General features: G+C 45.4%; 1 protein-coding gene across 1 annotated transcript in view; it reads left to right on the top strand.

The window, feature by feature from the left end:
• cdh23 (cadherin-related 23) overlaps window positions 1–16,668 on the top strand; it is a 967,008-nt gene that overhangs the window by 212,778 nt on the left and 737,562 nt on the right. The gene's annotated exons all lie outside the window — the stretch shown is intronic.

The following is a 16,668-nucleotide window of genomic DNA, read 5'->3' as shown; positions in this document are numbered from 1 at the left end:
CCAACAATCACCCCAGCCCCACACCTCCCTTCACCTCCTTACCCTCCAGCTACACTCTCACCTCTCCCTTCACCTCCCGACCCCTCCATTACCACGCCATCACAGTTGCCTGAACATTTGGTTTATGACACAGAGTAACATAAACAGTGTGGGTTCAATTCTCACACAAACTGAGGTTACCATGAAGGTCACTATCTCAGCCTCTCCTCTCACCTGAGGCACGATGACTCTCAGGTTACACCACCAGTAGTTCTTCTCTCTCTCTCTCTCCCCCTCTCTTTTTTCTCTTGCGGTCTCTCTCTCTCTCTTTTTCTAGTGTGGTAGGACTGTAGCAACTTTACCTTTGAGATGTTAACTCAATGGGTGTTTCAGAGAGAACAGGAGTTTTTCACAGTTAAGACAAATGATTCTTCTAAAACAATGTCAAACAGAGCAGATGAGCTGGCCATGTACCTTGTTACTACTGTAATATCACTGGTGTGTGGAATGTAGCAAAACACAGTAACTGTCTTCACAGATGCATGTGATTTATTGCATGTGAAATAATTAGTCATTTCTGAGAGACAGGATAGGTTAAACCTCATCTTGTTGTATCAAGTGAAGATCTTTCCCAAAATAGGGGAAGATTAAGGTGTTTGGGTATTAGTAATGGTGCTTGTAATGGGTACGCTAGGTAGGGCATTTCATATTCTGGATTAGTGGTGCTGGAAGAGCACAGCAGTTCAGGCATCATCCAAGTAGCTTCGAAATCGATGTTTCTGGCAAAAGCCCTTCATCAGGAATAAAGGCAGTGAGCCTGAAGCGTGGAGAGATAAACTAGAGGAGGGTGGGGTTGGGAGAAAGTAGCATAGAGTACAATGGGTGAGTGGGGGAGGTGATAGGTCAGGGAGGAGAGAGTGGAGTGGATAGGTGGAAAAGGATTAAGGCAGGTAGGACAAGTCATGGGGACAGTGCTGAGCTGGAAGTTTAGAACTAGGGTGAGGTGGGGGAAGGGGAAATAAGGAAACTGTTGAAGTCCACATTGATGCCCTGGGGTTGAAGTGTTCCGAGGCGGAAGATGAGGTGTTCTTCCTCCAGGCGTCTGGTGGTGAGGGAGCGGCGGTGAAGGAGGCCCAGGACCTCCATGTCCTCGGCAGTGTGGGAGGGGAAGTTGAAATGTTGAGCCACGGGGCGGTGTGGTCGATTGGTGCGGGTGTCCCGGAGATGTTCCCTAAAGCGCTCTGCTGGGAGGCGCCCAGTCTCCCCAATGTAGAGGAGACCGCATCGGGAGCAACGGATACAATAAATGATATTAGTGGATGTGCAATTAAAACTTTGATGGATGTGGAAGGCTCCTTTAGGGCCTTGGATAGAGGTGAGGGAGGAGGTGTGGGCACAGGTTTTACAGTTCCTGCGGTGGCAGGGGAAGGTGCCAGGATGGGAGGGTGGGTTGTAGCGGGGCGTGGACCTGACCTGGTAGTCACGGAGGGAACGGTCTTTGTGGAAGGTGGAAAGGGGTGGGGAGGGAAATACATCCCTGGTGGTGGGGTCTCTTTGGTTGTGGCGGAAATGTCGGCGGATGATTTGATTTATGCGAAGGTTGGTAGGGTGGAAGGTGAGCACCAGGGGCGTCCTGTCCTTGTTACGGTTGAAGGGGTGGGGTCTGAGGGCGGAGGTGCGGGATGTAGACGAGATGCGTTGGAGGGCATCTTTAACCACGTATGAAGGGAAATTGCGGTCTCTGAAGAAGGAGGCCATCTGGTGTGTTCTGTGGTGGAACTGGTCCTCCTGGGAGCAGATCCGGCGGAGGTGGAGGAATTGGGAATACGGGATGGCATTTTTGTAAGAGGTAGGTGGGAAGAGGTGTAATCCAGGTAGCTGTGGGAGTCGGTGGGTTTGTAAAAAATGTCAGTGTCAAGTCGGTTGTCATTAATGGAGATGGAGAGGTCCAGGAAGGGGAGGGAGGTGTCAGAGATGGTCCAGGTAAATTTAAGGTCAGGGTGGAATGTGTTGGTGAAGTTGATGAATTGCTCAACCTCCTCGCGGGAGCACGAGGTGGCGCCAATGCAGTCATCAATGTAGCGGAGGAAGAGGTGGGGAGTGGTGCCGGTGTAATTACGGAAGATCAACTGCTCTACGTAGCCAACAAAGAGACAGGCATAGCTGGGGCCCATACGTGTGCCCATGGCTACCCCTTTGGTCTGGAGCAAGTGGGTGGATTCAAAGGAGAAATTGTTAAGGGTGAGGACCAGTTCGGCCAAATGAATGAGAGTGTCGGTGGAAGGGTACTGTTGGGGATGTCTGGAGAGGAAAAAACGGAGGGCTTGGAGGCCCTGGTCATGGCGGATGGAGGTGTAGAGGGATTGGATATCCATGGTGAAGATGAGGCGTTGAGAGTCGGGGAAACGGAAGTCTTGGAGGAGGTGGAGGGTGTGGGTGGTGTCTCGAACGTATGTGGGGAGTTCTTGGACTAGGGGGGATAGGACAGTGTCGAGGTAGGTAGAGATGAGTTCAGTGGGGCAGGAGCATGCTGAGACAATGGGTCGGCCAGGGTGGTCAGGCTTGTGGATCTTGGGAAGGAGGTAGAACCGGGCAGTGCGGGGTTCCCGGACTATGAGGTTGGAAGCTGTGGGTGGGAGATCTCCTGAGGTGATGAGGTTCTGTATGGTCTGGGAGATGATGGTTTGGTGATGGGGGGTGGGGTCATGGTCGAGGGGGGCAGTAGGAAGAGGTGTCATCGAGTTGACGTTTGGCTTCAGTGGTGTAGAGGTCAGTGCGCCAGACTACCACTGCGCCCCCTTTATCCGCTGGCTTGATGGCGAGGTTGGGATTGGAGCAGAGGGATTGGAGGGCTGCGCGTTGTGAGGGTGAGAGGTTGGAGTGGGGGAGGGGGGGTAGACAGGTTGAGGCGGTTAATGTCCTGGCGGCAGTTGGAAATGAAGAGGTCGAGGGCAGGTAATAGGCCAGCGCGGGGTGTCCAGGTGGATGCAGTGTGTTGGAGGTGGGCGAAGGGGTCCTCGGAAGGTGGGCAGGAGTCCTGATTGTGAAAGTAAGCTCGGAGGCGGAGGCGATGGAAGAATTGTTCGATGTCACGTCGTGTATTAAATTCATTGATGCGTGGACGGAGGGGGATGAAGGTGAGTCCTTTGCTGAGGACTGATCGTTCGTCCTCAGTGAGGGGGAGGTCTGGGGGGATGGTGAAAACTCGGCAGGGCTGGGAGCTGGGATCTGGTGTGGGTGTGGAGCTGGGAGTGGGGGCGGAACCTGTAACTGGAGTGGGTGTGATGGTGGGGGGAATGGGGGTGGAGTCATGAGCAGGGGTAGTGTTCCCCTCGGGGTTCTGGGGGTTGGGGATAGTGACAGTGGGGTCTGTGGGGGGCATGTCAGCAGAATGCAGGTGAGTGGCGCTGGTGGGGGCAGAAGTGATGGTGACCACGGCAGTAGGGAGTCACTGAGCGTGTGGCATCAGTGATGATGTGAAAGGCAGAAGTGATGTCAGGTGTGATGCATGAGGAATTGTGAGGGGTGGAAGTGGTTGTGGGAGTGGCCATGATGGGGGCGGAAGTGGCATCATCAATCAGCGTGGGGGTGGTAGCTGCATCAGCCACATGGCTAATGGTGGAATAGGTTCCGAGGCCAGAGGAATCTTCTGGAATGTTTGAGGAGCGCTGGTTATGGAGGTGGGTGGATAAAAGTTTGTTGTACTCAGTTTTTGATGTTTGAGATGGAATTGAAATACTGTTTGTTGAGAGTATGAATTCTCCTGAGGATGTAGTACAGAGTGGGTCCTTTGCAATTCTGCGAGAGTGTGGCCCTCAGCTGAGGCAGGGCTGACTGTAGAGAGGTTAGGTGCCGGCGCATTGCTGCAAGTGTGGAGCAGAGGATCTTGAAGGAGAACTGTTGCTGGTGGTTTTGAATCTGTAGTCTGTAATGTTTGTCCTGTTCGGGTCTGAACTCTCCTGGTTTAAAGGTGGTATGGAGTCAGTGTGGGATGAGTTGGTTATAGTCATGAAGTCATACAGCACAGAAATAGACCCTTTGGCCCAACCAGTCCATGCCAACCATAATCCCAAACTAAATTAGTCCCAGTTGCCTACTCCTGGTCTATATCCCTCCAAACCATTCCTATTCATGTATCCATCCAAATGTCTTTTAAATGTTGTAACTGTACCTGCATCCACCACTTCCTCAGGAAGTTCATTCCACATGCAGTGTAAAATATTTGCCTCTTGTGTCGTTTTTAAATCTCGCTCCTCTCCCTAGTCCTGAAACTCCTTATCTTGGGGAAAAGCAAACTACCTTTAACTCTACCTCTACTCTTCATTATTTTATAAACGTCTTTATAAATTATTTTATAAGGTCGCCTCTCAAATTCCCACACTCCAGTTTTAAAAAAAAGCCTGCCTATCCAAACTTTCCTTATAACTCAAACCTTCTCTGACCCTTTTTGCTCTCACATGAATTTACGCTCAGCATTGGGTGATTGTGTTGATTTCACAGTTAAAGATCGATGTTTCAGCCTATGCGTGTGGTATGGATTCTACACAACTGTGTAATTCCAAGGGGAGACTGCAGTGTTCGCTTTAAACTGGTGATCAACAGCGATATACTCATTCGCAGGATTGAAATACACTGCTCCCATGCTTCACAGACCACCTAGTTCAAAGGAAATCTTCCTGAGGTGTTTCAGTTAATCACCTCATTACTGTCCTGATTTTTGTGTACAGCCTTCCTCAGCACACCATTAATCCTTATCATTAAATATTTAAAGATAATTAGAATGAATAGTAAAGATAAAGTGTTAAAGTATCAATGAAGCCCAATCAGCTATGTCCTTCAAATGCTACATTAATGGGGCAGAAGGTCTGTTGTACAAGTCTTTTGCAAGATTAAAGTTTATCCCATGTGCTTCCGGTCAAGGTTTGATGGTTCTCTGTTTTAAATACAGTATGTCTGAGTATATTCTGTTACATGGCCTCACAGTGCCAGGGACCTGGGTTGGGTTCCACCCTTGGGAGACTGTGCAAAGTCCACACAGGCATACTCCTCGTGTTGCGTGGGTTTCCTCCGGGTGCTCCAGTTTCTTCCCACCGTTCAAAGATGTGCAGGTCAGGTGGAGTGGCCATGCTAAATTGCCCACAATGTGCAAGATATGTGGATTAGCCATGGGATATTCGGGGTTACAGGGATAGGGAGGTGGATCGGAGTGGGATGCTCTTCAGTGGGTAGGTGTGGGTGTGATGGGTTGAATGGCCTGCTCTGACACTGTAGGGATTCTGTCACAATGCATGCACCAGCTGTTTGTGTGCTGCTTCTTGTATATCATGCAGTTCGATCTGATCTCTGTGCAAAGCCTGTGGCTGCGTTTGTCTAATTTGATGTAGTGATATATTTTCTGCACTGTGAATTATTGCTCATGTCCCGCTGCACTACCGGTAGCTGGTTGTGCCACTCTTTGGCTACTCTTTTCGTATAGTCCCAATCCTTTGTTTGAATGCTCTTTTTTTCCCCCAGTTTGGAAACCTCTGCATCCGGGTAATTTATCTCAAAGCCTTTTAAACTATTGGTCTCTCATCCTGATTCCAGACCCATTCCCTGTCGGGTTTATGCGGGTCCGGAGAGATGTGGAGGCAAGATGAGAAGGGGATGGTTACCTTAATGAAGCTGCTGCTGCTATGGTTCAGCTCAAACAGCCCAAAAGAGCCGATACTGTCACATACCGAATCTAACAGCAGATAGAGAGAAATGAGAACATCATGGGGCTGAAGTTTGGAATAGAACAGCATGGTTGGATTCCAAAGACACGTGAGTTCAGAGGGTGGAAGAGGGACCATTGTTAAATGATCAGATAGTAAGGAGGTGGAGAAGGGGAATTCAGGTCAGACCTGAGTCAGATCCATCCACTTAGCTAACACTGCTATTTGGCATCACAATATCCAGGATGACTTTGTTCCATTGTAAGTTAGTTTGCTCTGAGATTATTTGACATTTGTATTTTTTTTTAAGACAAGCGCTCAATGTGGAAAGATGTGCTGTCTCAGCAAAGACTTGAGCTATGCAAAGCTCAGCTAAGAATACCTATTCACTCTTTCAAGTCAACAGCAAATTGGACATTTAGTCATGACGGGCAGTTTTTGGGATACCTTGACTCTTACTTTATATTTCCTGATAGTGTCAATGTGAAAATAGCTGCTCATAATCAGTGAACCTCGCAAAGGAAAGCTTTTATCCAGCAGGTTGCATGATGTCAGAATGCCTTGTGCACATCACAGTCAAATGAAGTATCTTTTGGAATCATAGAATCCCAACAGTGAGGAAAGATGCCATTCAGCCCATCGAGTCCACACTGATCTTCGGAAAAGCATCCCACCTAAACCCACCCCTCACCCAATTAGTGTAAACTGGTATTTCCCATCTAGCCTGCACATCCCTGGACACTGAGTAATTTAGCATGGCCCATCCACCTGACCTGCACACCTTTGGACTGTGGGAGGAAACTGGAGCACCCGGAGGAAACCCATGCAGTCACGGGGAGAATGTGCAAACTCCACACAGTCACCCAAGGCTGGAATCGAACCCGGTTCCCTTCCCCATTTCCTGTCCTGTATTTATCCCTAAGCCAACATCACTGAGGCATCAATCTTGTCTTTGTTATTATTTGTGGCAGCTTACTGTACGCAAGTGGACCACCTTGTTTCCTACAGTGCAGTGCTGACATTTCACAAGTTCTTAATTTGGCTGTAATGTGTTCTGCGACACCCTGACATTGAGAATAGATCATATATTAAATATTTTTTAAAATTCCCACTTAAAATCTTTGTTCATGGTTATAGTTTTCTATTGATGGGTAATTGAAGTGCTTTTACATCTTTATACTGTCCTATAATTGCTCAGAAACAATTTAATTCCTCTCAGTATGTTAGAGTACATAACGACAAACCATTGTATGAACAAAACCTCACAATGAGTCAATCATTAATATATAGCCTGCAGAATGAAAACACATGTCCCTTGTGGGATAGTGCTATCAATCAGATTCAGAACAGCTTTTTAACACCACTGGCAGCTTTAGGAGAGGGCATTTATTTTTTAATTTGCATTTTTAAATTTGCAACGTAAAGTGAGTATTTATAACTTGCTGATGGATTATGATTTTATTACAAAGCAATTCCAACATTATTGCTGAGCTGCAATCCTATTACAGTTTGCATTATAAAGCGAGTTTTAAACCATGGTCAGTGAAGTCATCGTGCTTCTCTGTCTCGGATCAAATTTTTGGAATTATTAGCAAATTACTTCTTGTGCTGTACGTTCTAATAACAAGACCTTTTTTTTAATCCTACTCCTTTGGATACTTGCAGCCTTAGACAAATTCGAAGGGTATTCTGGTACATTGGATCTGTCTGGGAGTCTGACACTATTTGAAAGGGGTCCCTGAGATGCGTGGATATCTATACAGGTTACTAGTAGGTTGTGGAACAGGCTGGAGAGACAGGGAATTGGAGGGGTGAGGGGGAACAGGCAGCCTGGAGTGGGAGAGAGAACAGACAGCTGCAGGGGGACTGGTTGGGGGGGTGTGGGGTAAGGAAAGGGGAAGGTGGAGGGTGCAGTGGGGATGGGGAGGGTGTCCCAGAGAGGGTGGCAGTATTTGTAGGTATGGTCCATGGAATTGTGTCAGCACTGGCAGTGCTTTCCGGAAAGTGTACTATAAGCTCTAAGGACCACAGTCTGGCCTCACTCAACACGCTGTAAAATGGGCATCCGCAGTGAGTGCTTCACATGACTACAGCAAGCCAGGAGGCACATTACTACAGAATTGCCTTTTCATGCATTTTTTAGGTTGTGAGTTACTCTAGTTACCCGCGATGCAGACATTTGTTCTCATGCATTGTCTGATGGTTATGCACGTCAGTGTCTGCACATTCATTGCATGCACGATCTTTAAACGATGCCCATCTCTTAATGGTATGTTTGCCTGTTGCCATTGGCTATTCAGCTGGGTGCTGCTCCTTCCCCTGGAAGTATTGTGCCATTGCTACGGTAACCTTTGTTCCGCCGGTGACAGCTGGGTTGCAGACCACGTCAACACTTACTTCAAACTGGAAGTAGAAAATTTCACAATCTGTCACAACATCTTCTGCTTTCATCATAGGGAGAGCTGCTCTGAACTGCTGGTCAGCAATGGATTTCAATTTCCCTTGCTAATGAGTCTCATCCAGATTATATCATTGTAACTGCAGTAACAACGCGAAAGATACTTGTGTTCCTCTTTTAGTAGCAATGCTTCTACACAGCGGCTGTTCATCACTTAACTTAATCTTATATCTGACACCATTAGATTAGATTAGATTATTTACAGTGTGAAAACAGGCCCTTCGGCCCAACAAGTCCACACTGCCCCGCCGAAGCGTAACCCACCCATACCCCTACATCTACATTTACTCCTTACCTAACACTATGGGCAATTTAGCATGGCCAATTCACCTGACCTGCACATCTTTGGACTGTGGGAGGAAACCGGAGCACCCGGAGGAAACCCACGCAGACACGGGGAGAACGTGCAAACTCCACACAGTCAGTCGCCTGAGGCGGGAATTGAACCCGGGTCTCTGGCGCTGTGAGGCAGCAGGGCTAACCACTGTGCCACCGTGCCGGTTCGGTGCCACCATGTTCGGACCTGCAGGCTTGTACTGTGTCTTGATTGAAATGACTGCAAGATGGATGTCTGTAGTAACTATCTCAATATAGATGTCACATTACTGCAGCAAACTAGGAAACACATTAATGTAGTATTGCATTTCAATCCCAGAGTGCATCAGTATTAGCCAAGAGGATGACCGCTCACTAACACCTTTGACATATCAAATGATTAGTGAAAGTTGCCTGTGATGAACCTTTTGTGAATTGGGTGCAAATTCCCAAAGGATTGGAAACACACTGGGCAGAAGATTCCAGAAGTTTATAAGATGAGGATTTATGTCATGAAGAGTCACAGTTAACGTAGTATTGTCCTGAAATGGGAATGGATAACTTCAACAAGTTAAATACAATGCAAGACTAACAGACTGTAAGCTGCTCAACCGTATAAAATACACATTGCTTATTTGTCACTTCTGAGATTGAATGTGCAGCTATAAAATCATAGTACGGCAATTCTATGTGTATTCATAGCAGTAGATATTTAGGCTCCATTGAAATGGCCTCTGAAATATGCATCAAATATCTGAGATTGCCCTCCAGTAGGTTATGCCAGAACTGTGACACAGTTCCCACAGTTTACCCACTTTAAGAAAATAGAATATCAATTCTTCTGTGACCGAGTGATTTTGAGGCAAATCTCCTGGGGCAGCCAATTATGTGCTATAAATTCTGGAATCAGAATGGCGAATATTAGACATTACCTCGATTTCCTGTAATACACTCTTTAACATAGTTGCTGATTTGGAAAACACAATTACCAAAGTGACTGATTGCCCCTGGAGACTATTTCTTTCCTTCGCCTGACCCACCGCCCTCCAACAAAGGTCAGTGGCCTTGGATTTATGGATGGCACTGTTTAAGCCTAAATGCACTTCTGATTTTGATAGCTGGGCTCAATGCGCAGTAAACTGCTCCAGAACTATTCAATTGCAGCATCAGAGATGGCAGACGATGTGAAGGTTGTTTTCAATTGTAAAGAAACAAATTATGCTATTTTGAAGCTAAGGCAGCTTGTACTTTGCTTTACAATTAAAATATTTTTTTCCAAAATGTTCCACTCCAGATTCCTACTGATTACTTCAAACTGTGCAAATCGCAATTATGAGTTTAAGCCAAGTTCCATTTGCCAAAAGTGGACAAGTAAATAAGATTTGTGTTTCCATGGTACACCGTTACCTAGATTTTTGTACATTGTAATACCAGATAAAGGTTGGGATAAAGTGCCACCATCAATCCTTCTTTCTGGATATTTTCTAATCAGCCCATTCAGAGATGCTTTTACACATCTCTGGGACTTGAACCCAGGCCTCATGGTTTCAAGCTAAATGTAAAAAGTGCAAGAACTGTGGATGCTGGAAATCAGAAACCAGCTAGGAAAAACTCAGCAGGTCTGGCAGCATCTGTGGAGAGAAAGCAGAGTTGACATTTCGGGTCCAGTGACCCCTCTTCAGAACAGGACCCGAAATGTTAACTCTGCATTCTCTCCACAGGTGCTGCCAGACGTGCTGAGTTTTTTCAGCACTATCTGTTTTTGCTTCTGATTTCCAGCATCTGCAATTCTTTGTTTTTTTTGTTTTAACGTATTCTGACGCACCCATTGTTTTTGAATGTAATAACCATGCCCAAACACCTTTGGGTTGGTTGGTCACGAGGGGGACGACACCCATTTTCGTCATATCCCTGATTTGCTTCTGATCTTGATTCACTGAAGGGATGCAGAGTCGTCCTGTGGATGTAGTGACATAATCATTTAGTTTTCTTCTTTAAATACTTTCTGTATTCAGTATTCTGTATACAGGCTGAAGACTGAGCCCTGCCATTCCCGGAGGAGGTTAAAAAATGAAGCTATTGGTAAACTTCACCAATTTACCTGTCTTTCATAGAATCCCTATCGTGTGGAAACAGGCCATTTGGCCCAACAAGTCCATACCCATCCTCCAAAGAGTATCCCCACCCAGACCCATTCCCCTACTTTACATTTCTCCTGACTAATGCACCTAACCTACACTAAGGGCAATTTAGCGTGGCCAATCCACCTAAGCTGCACATCTTTGGACTGTGGGAGGAAACTCACACAGACACAGGGAAAATGTGCAAACTCCACACAGGCAGTCACCTGAGGCTGGAATCAAACCTGGGACCCTGGTGCTGTGAGGCAGCAGTGCTAACCACTGAGCTACCATGTAGCTCACTTGGTTGCCAGAAAACATGGAGCACATTTCGGTACTTAGCAAGAATCCCTATTTATTACAGATCAGTAGAGTCTAGTTACAGGTATATGATTAGGAACAGTTGACATATATACGAGTTAAAACTCTGGCCTATTTAATATAATTGCCCTTATACACACAGGCATGCACACTTGCAAATGCACACACATACAAACAGGCACACTTGTACGCACACACACACACGAAGGGCATGTGTGCAATGGGTGGAGAGAAAGACTAGGAAAGCAGTTCATTGGTCCCAATACACAGGCTTCACTGAGATAAGTCATTAGACTCTTTTGGACCCTGCTGTTCCTCAAACTTCCCTCTCCAGTACTGTATCTCTATACTGCTTGTTGGGGATTTCCCCACTTTTTTTTTATTGTAGTGGTGGTTTTTCAATTTTCATCTCCTTCAATTTTTGATTGTTAGAAAATCAAAGTAAAAGACCAAACTAAATAATATAAATTACTACCAAGCTTGGCAAAAGTTATTTAACAAACTAAGAAGATCATGATACTTCAGTCAAGTTCGAGTTATGGATTGTGAGAGAAAAGGAGACTTGAAGTGGTTAATGGTTTCACAGGCTTAAGACTCTGTGAAAGAATGAGTGTTCAGTTTTGGCTGTGACAAGTCTGCATTTTACATACAAGATGCTGCAGGTTAATATGTTGGAGCTTAGGCAATAACAAAGGAACATACTTGTGAGGATCAGTGGCTGCCTTATGGATAACATAGATAAGAAAGTTTACGGTGAAGGGAGAGAGATTAGAGAAAAAGCAAGTTTGCTTATCAGATAGCAAACCGTTCTTAGTATTCTGCCCAAGAGCAGGAGAGAAGAACAAAAATGGCAAGATATAATGCCTTAAACAGAGAAAAACAAATCATTTCTGGACATTTGAGAGAGAAATGGGGGGAGATGATGTCGTGTCAGGGCAGGTGAGGTGGCAAGAGTTGAATTTCAAGGTTGATTTTGTTGGAGGAGAGTGGTAGGAGTGCTTTTGATTGATTGATTGATTTATTGATTTATTGTTGTCACATGTACTGAGATCCAGTGAAAAGTGTTGTTTTCTGTGTTCTACAGGCAGACCACACTATAGAAAGTACATCAGGGTCGCAGAATAGAGTGAAGAGTACAGTCTTACAGCAGCGAATGTGCAGAGAGGGGGAGAGAGCTCAGAATTAGTTTGAGAGGTCTGGTAACAAGGAAGCAGCTGTTCTTGAATCATTTGTACACGTATTCAAATTTTGATATCTTCTGCCCAACAGTAAGAGGGTGGAAGAGAGGATAACTGGGGTGGGAGCGGTCTGTGATGATGCTGGTTGCTGTCCCAAGGCAGTGGAAAATGTAGATGGAGTCAGTGGATGGAAGGCTGGTTTGAAAGTGAGTGGCTAATGCTGAAAGGTTAGCTGCCTGTGGTGGCGCAAAGACAGTGAGAGGTACAAAGGGATAAAAACAATGACTGCAGATACTGGAAACCAGATTCTGGATTAGTGGTGAAATCCACTAACCCAGAGTGAGAGATACAAAGTGGAGTGGAGCAAAAAGAACAGGTTCTTTGGGGACGAAAAGTCATAAAGCTGGAAGAAGGTCAGAAACTGGGAGGGGATGAAACTATGGAGAAACTTAATCAGGTTTGAGTGTTCTAAAATTGACATGTTAGATGTGTAATGAGGCCTCCAGCAACAGATGGCGATGGTGAGCAGAGCAGCTGAAGCAGCCAAAGAGACCCTGCCTAAAAGAAGGTGTGTCTTTGGGAAGGAGTCTTCATGGGCAGAAAGATCAGCGTGACAAAAGTTTCCTTAACTAGAGGCAAACCACAGGCTTAGTTCCATGTAAACTCTGCGTCTTTCATGTTTAAGGAGAAAGTGAGGACTGCAGGTGCTGGAGATCAGAGTCGAGAGTATGGTGCTGGAAAAGCACAGCAGCTCAGGCAGCATCTGAGGAGCAGGAGAATCGACGTTTTGGGCCAAAATGATGATTCTCCCACTCCTCGGATGCTACCTGACCTGCTGTGCTGGAAAAGCACCGCACACTCAACTCTTTCATGATTAACCTTGATTTCCCTTCATATTTATAATGACCTGATGCTATTGGAATAAGGAATCAGCACCTTGGGCCATCCAAATATTCAAAAGAACAAAGCAACATTGTAGGTCATTGAAGACAAAAATGACTGACAAGTGTTTATTAGCAATCAGGTATGAAAAGGGCGAGAATAATTGTGATTACCTGAAGGTTGTAGAGGTGGGTAATGGGCAGCTATCCAGCTCAGCTCAGTTCAGCTCAGTATTAGAGTAGGAGAGTCTGGTGACAGTGAAGTCTCGTTGAGATTTCGAGAGCAAGCAGATTGGGGTTGGATTTGTGGAGAGACTAGATGGCTAGAAGTTGAATTGGGATCCAACAGGATGCTTCAATAATGAACAGTTCTGGATAGTGGTCAAGTGGGAAGATGATGAGGTGGTGAGGGAGCTAAAAGTTCAACTGGAGAAAGCTGCAGCTCAAACATTGGATGTTGGGCAGAGATGGGCTCCTTCATCAACATGCCAGAAATACATTCCCAGAGCAATGATCCTGTTTAATACGGATTTGGTTTTGTTTGAAGGGGTAAGATTGGAGTGGAGACAAGAATTCTCTTTGACAGCAGAGGAACAAAGTTGTGTGTTAAATTACTCCTAGGATGTTGGTGTTGATGGCTGGGCCAGCATTTATTGCCAATCCCTGATTGCTATCTTCACTGAGTGGCTTTCTGAGGCCATTTCAGAGTCAACTACACATTGCTCTGGGTCTGTAGTCACATGTAGACCAGACAAGGTAATGGTGGTAGATTTCCTTCCCTGAAGGAGTTTAGTTAAACCGATGGGTCTTTAATGACAATTAATGGTGACATGGTCTCAATTGGGAGTAGCTTTGTAATTGCAGGCACTCTCACTGATTCGACTTCCATCATGCAAGGGTAGGATTTGAAACTATGTCCTAGAGTATTAACTTGTGGTTCTGGATTACTTGTCCAGTGATAATACCACTCTGTCACCATCTCCCCTGACCAGTATTGGAAGTGCTTTGGGCCAGGCCAGTTAGACCCATGGAAAATACTCCCACTCCTCTTCGCAAAAGGCTTGTGCCCAAACTCCTCTGACTCCAGTGTCGACATCACCATGGCCCTTCGTTCTGGGGTTTCCAGAATCCTCCTGGCCTCCCCCCCCACCCCCCTCATCGCATGCTGGAGTAAAGAGCAAAAAGGGTGTTTGAGCCAAGGAGATACCTGAGGCAAGGAGTAGGGAATATTTCTGAGTAAAACAGTTTGCCGAATATTTGCGTTTTCTTGAACAGCGAAGGTGCGGATTTCCCACAGCACCTGAGATGGTCCATTCTGATCAACAATTGGTGACCGTATTGTGTGTGTTTGTGTGACAGGTTGATGGAACTGAGAGTGTGCTCGGGTTCCAACCTTGTTAGTCAGAGTACCTCGTTGTCACTGGGTAACTGAAATCCAGTTGATTAGTTGAAAGGTGTTGAAGGGTTCACTGTATTTGTTGTCTTGATGAAGAGAAACTCTTCCAAAAAGAACAGTGCATGTTTATTCTAGCCTATATGCTGACATGTCATGCCCCTCCCCCACCCTCATTCTCCCATATATGTAGTTTTCACACTGAAGCAACATCTTAGCTTCAATTACAATTCGAAAAAGAAAACAGTAAACAACATGTGTGTTCTTTGACACTTCGAAACACATTGCTGCCTGTTTGAATTACTTATGGTGAAGTATTTTGTGTTTCAGTAATTAAAATATGATTGTACAATTTGACATTTTTGATACGAGTCAATTCAGGTTGTGTTTTATGGATATTTCCGTCCAATAAAAATTTTGTTCAGGAGTGTAGGGTGGGAAGGAATTAATCAGTAACGTGACTCCCTATAAAGAAAAGGTCTTCTGTGATTATTTCAAACTTAATTCACATTTCTGTGTGTTGCAAAGCATTTCTAGCCATTGTCAATTACAAGGAACATCATGACAATCCATTCAATTTCTATCCACAAGGAAACATCTTTTTGATTTGCACTCCATCAAAAAACATTCACTACCTCTACTTCAGTCACAACAATGCGTACCATCAATTTGCCAAGGTTCCATAGTCAGCACCATCCAGTCTAATGGCCACTCCATCTCGAAGGGCAAGGGCACAGATACGTGGGAACACTAACACTTGCAGGTTCTCTAAGTCACTCACCATCCTGATTTGGAAATCTATCAGCTGTTCCTTCTGTGTCTGTAGATCAAAATCTTTGAACACCCTCCCTAACAACACCTCCACCACCTTCTCAAGGGCAACTAGGGACAGGCAATAAATGCTGGCCCAACCAGCGATGCTCACCTTCCATGACTAAATTTTAGCAGATGGGTTTTCTCTCACGTGTTTCCGCTGAAATCCATCAGGTGTCAGGGAAATAGTCAGGCAGCTGTACAAATTCACTGCGTTTGGCGTCAGTCATAGTTCATGTTGGCCATTTATGGTGTACTCAAATTGAGCACACCTAGCTGAGTTGCAAATACCAGTCTCATTTCAATCCCAAGGGGCATCAAGCTCTGAGCATTCTATGAGATTGCCTTGTTTCACCTTTATGTAACCAGGACATTGCAGCACTTGGTAAAATGAAATGTGCTCTAAAATAACCAAAATAATTGGACAGGTTTCCAAATGCCACAAACGGGGTTATAATTCTAGTCTTTTGGTCATACAGAACTTGAGGATTCCTTAAAAAAAATCTATGCACGTCATCAAACCTTCTTATCTTGTCCTCAACAGGACACTTGCAAGAAATACCAATGTAAAGATGAATTGCCATTTTTACTGTGCACTAGAAATCACACACATTAATACACAGGCAGAGAGAATGTGATCACACACTGCTCTTGTTTCAGCTGAACAAAATATGTGATAGCCATTCACTGGTTCATTGGTCAAGACATTGCCCTGAGTAATCAGTTTTTTAAAAACGCTTGGCAGTTAATTGGCAGTCATCACCTAATTGGTGCATTCTCCATCGCAATGACACTACCAATCAGGGTCCACTTGTCAACCAATCAGTGCACTCTGCTTAGAGGGTAAGATGTCGTTGACCTTCACATTGGTATTTCGTGAATTGTGAAGGTCTGTGTTTAGGGCCCACTCACCAGAGAGGTGTGGCCCGACATGATGGAAAATGTTTACAATCCAACCTGCACTCCAGCCTCCCGCACACCACCCCGAGTCACTTTGGAACCCCGACAGTTCCCAAGTCTTTACCATTCAGGCAGTGTCCTGTCCAATGGATCCAAAGTGCAGGGCCTTCCATTTGCTTTTATTGAAACCCTGTTGCCCACTTTGACATCACCTACCAATATCTGGGCGACAAGGTTATGGGTTCAAGGGAATGTGAGCACAAGCTGTGAGCTGACTCTTGTAGTGCAGCACTCCCACATTGGGGGACTGTTTCTGTCATTGATGGAGTGCTGCCCTGTCTGAGGTGCTGGTCATCCATTAGATTGAGTTCTCCTCTTGGCCATGTGCCAAAGGTCCCATGATACTATTTTGAAGGAAAACAGGCACATCCTACGTGGTGTCCCGACATTATCGAGCTCGGAAAGAATTGTTATCGCACGCTACTATTTATGAGTTTGCCTAAATTGGGGCCACACTACCAAAGTGACAATACCTTTTTAAAAAGTGATAAGGCTGTAAAACTCTTTGGAAGGTCCCGTCATCACAAGAACTGAAGTGTGTGGTCTTTATTTCT

The sequence above is a fragment of the Chiloscyllium punctatum genome, chromosome 13 (genome assembly GCF_047496795.1).
Source record: "Chiloscyllium punctatum isolate Juve2018m chromosome 13, sChiPun1.3, whole genome shotgun sequence".
NCBI classification, from domain to species: domain Eukaryota; kingdom Metazoa; phylum Chordata; class Chondrichthyes; order Orectolobiformes; family Hemiscylliidae; genus Chiloscyllium; species Chiloscyllium punctatum.
This window is presented reverse-complemented; position numbering and strand designations above follow the sequence as displayed.